The following is a 4942-nucleotide window of genomic DNA, read 5'->3' as shown; positions in this document are numbered from 1 at the left end:
TCTTCCAACTCTATGCAAACGTTCTATTGTTTTGACTTGGATTTCGAGTACTTCGTGGAACAGTTTCGTTATTTTTTCATGAAGGGTAGTGGGTGTTTCGTCGTCCGTCTCTTGCATTCCGAAAATTAACAAGTTATTTCGTCGAGACCTTGATATTCGTTGCAGAATTTTTATTACAAAACTAGCATAGACGTTTTTGCATTTGAGTTCTACGGCCAGGCTTGACATCCCATCGGAGAAAGTATGCAAGTACGAGAGGACTAATTACCTAAAATTCACTAATTAACTCTTTAGTTATGGTATTTCAGGCAAAAGCTGGAGATCAGAATGAGAGACCATCCTACTTGAAAGCCATTCCACGTTTACAAAATCCTGAAACACACACCTGCATTAAGATATCCATCTCCGAATTGTGATATGCAAATGAGCCAAAACTGAAAAAGCTCATGAAAGAACTGATGTTCTGAGGCTGGAACAACATAGAAGGGACAAATACATACAAAGCCTCAATTCCCTTCCCTCCTCCCTTCTATGTTGTTCCAGCCTCAGAACATCAGTTCTTTCATGTTCATCAGTTGCCGCCTGCGTCGATCCCGTCGTATGAATGTGTGTGTGAGTGAGCAAAAATGTAAGAGTGAAAGGAGGATGAGTGAGAGAGAGTGGCTAGTTTGTCCTTTCAGATGACGCACCCTGGAAGTCGCTGAGAAGGCGTGTTAGCTTAGCTCAATTGGTAGAGCCCTGGACCGGCAATCCAGAAGATATGGGTTCGAGTCCTACAGCTGCCTAACCTTTTCGGTGACTTTCACCTTTCATTGAAAAAGCTCGCCTGAGAAGCGCGTCAACCTCACCGCCTGGACGCTTATCTGGGCGGGAAAGCGGTTTATCTGACCCGCAGGTCGGCACCTACTCCAATCATCTCCATCGTTCCAAATCATGTGGCCCTCTGACATGAAATGTGGGCTGTACTCCCTGCGGTCCAGGTCGCTGCTGTTCGAGCTCATTTGCATATCAAAATTTGTGGCTGGTTATCTTCACACACGTGCATGTTTCAGGATTTTTAAAACGTGAAATGGGTTTCAACTAGGATGGTCTCTCATTCTAATCTCCCGCTTTTGCACGAATTCCTCTAATTAAAAAGTTAAATGATGAATTTTAGGTATTTAGTCATCTTGTAGTTGCATACTTTCTTCGAGGGGATGTCAGCCTGGCCATAGAACTCAACTGCAAAAACGGCATCTATTTTGCTCTGCAAGTTTTTTGACAACAAATCTGTAACGAATAAAAAATAAGCACCCTGTATGTGCAGTGTCTGTATCAATTCGCTTTCATATTCTCAGCATGACGGGACTGTCCCATCAACGAGTGTACAAATGCTGGCTGAGGAGAACGAGGTGCTAAGGCGGGAAAATGAGAGCCTGAAAAGAAAACTGGAGCCAGCTGAGAAAGCATTGAGTGAGCTGCACTCATATCCTTAGGAGTACTTGGATTACTGGGAGCAGTGCTGCCTAAATATGCATTACGCTTCATTTTGACATCGAAATACTGCCATTACGCATTAAAGCGTGCCATTACTGAAATCCAGGTTCTGTTCATCGCTTGTTATACTGGGTCAGCGTCTGCACTATGTGGTGTAGATTGTGTTGAGTTGTCTCCATGATAGTAACAACGGAGCCAATAAAATATGATTTTATTGTGACAACTCTCCCTAGGCACCATCTGCACTCCCTGTTGGGGCAGCTGATTCGTTTTGTCGTGACAGTGTTAACTGAATTATGAAGTAGATGTTGCAGTGCTTAACCAGTTTTTAAATGTCTCGTGACCGTAACTTTGAAAGTAGTGTACTCTGAAGCATCCTGACACATGTCATATTTACCTGTCCAGCCCCTGCCAAGATGATGATAATGATGATGATGATGATGATGATTAGTATTTTAATGGCGCAGCAACAACGGAGGCTCCCTGCCAAGATGATAAAACGATTGGAAAAAATGCTCAACACTGCAAACAAGCAGGGAAGCACAAACAGCGTGGAGCGACCAAAGGTGTCTATAGGTCGAACATTCAGTGCTAACTAATTCCTGGCAGCACAAGTGTTTCTTTCCTGATATGTATCACATGTCTTTGTGACTGTTGGCTCGTGATGCCTTTGCTTCAAACAGTGCAATTTCTCACTATGTGGTAGTTCCTTTCCTTCTGATGGCCGTGCAGTGTTCTCAAGCCCTATTGACCCGTTATAATTTAATAAAAGACGTCCAAAGATTAAATTTTCTTGTGCACTTATGGCACCATCTCTTACCAGTGTCGACAGATGTTTCCATGGCAGGACTGTTGCAATTTGATCCCTCTAGGAGAGTTGTAGCCACCACATGAACGTGTTGAATTCTGTCGGCATTTCTGCCTTGTCGTTCTCATTAACGCGTCCTGTTGTCAGCACCTTTTCCTGCAGCTCCTGGCCTTTTAGGTTCTGAATGTAATTGCTTGAATTAAATAGACAAAAATTAAAAATTGGAAAACTTTAAATACGGCCCTGTAAGAAATACAAATATCTGTGAATGTGTATTTAGACTCAATGTATTTGCAGGTTGACATCGGCTCAGGTGTCCTTGTAGAATCGACTGTGCTCCAACGACTGGAGAGATCTTGCCAGGGTGGGGCAGGAAAGTTTGCTCGGTCTCTTTTACGTCACCTGTTCACAGACGACGAGTTGCGTGGGAAGTCCCTCTTTGGTTTAAGAACCAACTTGCAAAAAGATAAGGAACCAAAGGAAGCTCTTGATGCGACCCGTGTCCACGCCATTACAGGTAAAGTGATGCCGTTATTCTGGTGTGGTACTCGCATGGATATCATGAGTTCATCTTAATAATTTTCATGCATGCAGCATTAGATTGATACTGAGACACCGTGCAAGTTACCCAAGCTCTAGCGCACTTCCCTCCCCCCAATTTCCCTTGAGACAATCGTCGTTGGCTTTGCTGATGTCCCTCTCCCACCTTCTCTTTACCTCTTGTCACGTGCGAGACAGGCACTTCCATAGCATATTTCAAAGTTCTTGCGACTGCTAGTACATTGCATTTTCCCTTTATTTTCTTGTGCGCCCCGTCAAAAGGATGGGGCTTCCTTACAGCTCATTTTTCTAGAATTCCTGCTTCGGCTCACCATTTCTTTGGGATACCTGCCTATGCGGTACGCTTTGATAGGTCATGAAAAGTAATCTTATTAGCATGTATGGTGCACTCTACTGCTTCCATTTATTTACAACCCATACAGTGTAAGTTCTTTTGTTTTTTAGTATAGCCTCTACAACAGGGTGAATCATTCTTACAATATTGTCCTCCTGTAGCTTGCTGTATCCTGCTGTATCGCTTGTGTTGACATCCCGCTATGCCACATGACAAATTTTATGAACTGAGTCGATGCCTTGCTTTTTCAGGGTAGACATGCAGCAAGTTCAAGGAGGCCAGCGTTGTCTACATAAAGAACAGCCTGACTGCGATGCTGGCGCGGGAAGTAAAATAAGTCGTATGTAGCGCCCATACCATCACATACCATACCATCCGCACACGCCGAAAGTCACCGGAAGGTCAAGCGACTTCTGGGACTTTGTTCCTCATTCTCATTATCCACTTCACATATGTATGTTGTGTTGTAAATAAACCAAATGTGCAATAACCCATACATTATCTGTCATCTCTGCAGGGTCACGAGAGTAACAATTATTGTTATTTAACAGTATTTCAATAAAAACACAACTCAGAATCATGCAATACAGGGTAAATGGAATTACAATAGGAACTCAACGGCCAATATTCCATTAGCTCTCAATAGTCAAGACAATTACAGCAGGCATGACAAGGCATGCAACGCCGATAGAGTCTACTGACGGGCTCGTGTGCGCCGGTGTGATATGTAAACAAGAGTAAAACCGTTCGTTGCTCTTTTCAGATTCCGTTCAGTACCCTCCCGTGTACTATCACCAACTGGACAGATGACTCAAAGACATGGCCACCGGTCGGCGAGCATCACATTTTTCAATACCTGGTCACAGCAAAAGCTTGCGACTTGGAGGATGTAAATGCTCTTAAAAGCATGGACTCATACAACTACGTACACTGCAGCTGCATGGCAGGGCAGGCAGCAGTGTGCAGCCTCATAGGTAAGTCAATGGTGCCTAAAAGAAGACGAGAAGAGAACATCACCGTTTACATCCTGATGACAACGAGAATTTGTTGACGCTGTTTTTATCTGATTTATCTGTACTTTGGAAAATGGAGTTCGCACACAGCTATAGGGCGCTGCCTGCAAAGACAAGCTGGCCGCTTGGAATAGAGGGACAAAGCGAAATGTTCTCACAGGGCAGACTCAAAACATCGATTTGAAACTAAAGAAGACTACGGAGTTGGCAACCAGCACCGTGAGACGACGATATGTCACCACCTATGCTGATCGGTCATCGTTTATTGAATCGGTGACCAAGTCAGAACTTGCGCCGCTACTAAGCGTTCCGGGCACCATTTTGTACCGGAGTGTGAATGGAGAATGGTCTGTGCCAAGCTTACTTGTTCCCGAGCATGTGGACCACACAACCTGTGAAGGCCTTCCTGAAGCCTGTGCTCCATGCATGCAATTCTACATGGTGTACCTTGTGTTGTCGGACAGAGCAAGGGTCCTGCTGGAGGAAAAGACAAAGGGAGGGACAGGTCGGTTGTGGCATACGAGCAGACGGCTGCACCTCACAGCATCAACTCTTTCCAAAATACCCAAGCTGAAGACTTGTCACAACAATGCTGCGGACAGGATGATTAGCGACTCATTTACTGTAAACGCTGCTACGAAACATGGTACAGTAAATGAGGATATCGTCATTCAGGCACTTAAAGATCTGACGGATTTCAACGTCATGAGGACAGGGACATTTGTATTGCATAGCCATCCACACATCTCT

At 44.4% G+C, this 4942-nt stretch overlaps 1 long non-coding RNA gene across 1 annotated transcript; it reads left to right on the top strand.

The window, feature by feature from the left end:
• Window positions 1–1344: 1344 nt before the first annotated feature.
• On the top strand, window positions 1345–3638 carry LOC135387118 (uncharacterized). The gene is made up of 3 exons (XR_010420870.1): window positions 1345–1452; window positions 2582–2801; window positions 3431–3638. It is a non-coding gene; the product is annotated as an uncharacterized LOC135387118 (long non-coding RNA).
• Window positions 3639–4942: the final 1304 nt, after the last annotated feature.

The sequence above is a fragment of the Ornithodoros turicata genome, chromosome 3 (assembly GCF_037126465.1).
Source record: "Ornithodoros turicata isolate Travis chromosome 3, ASM3712646v1, whole genome shotgun sequence".
Lineage (NCBI taxonomy): Eukaryota > Metazoa > Arthropoda > Arachnida > Ixodida > Argasidae > Ornithodoros > Ornithodoros turicata.
The sequence above is the reverse complement of the archived record's forward strand: the minus strand, read 5'-3'. Positions and strand labels throughout refer to the sequence as shown.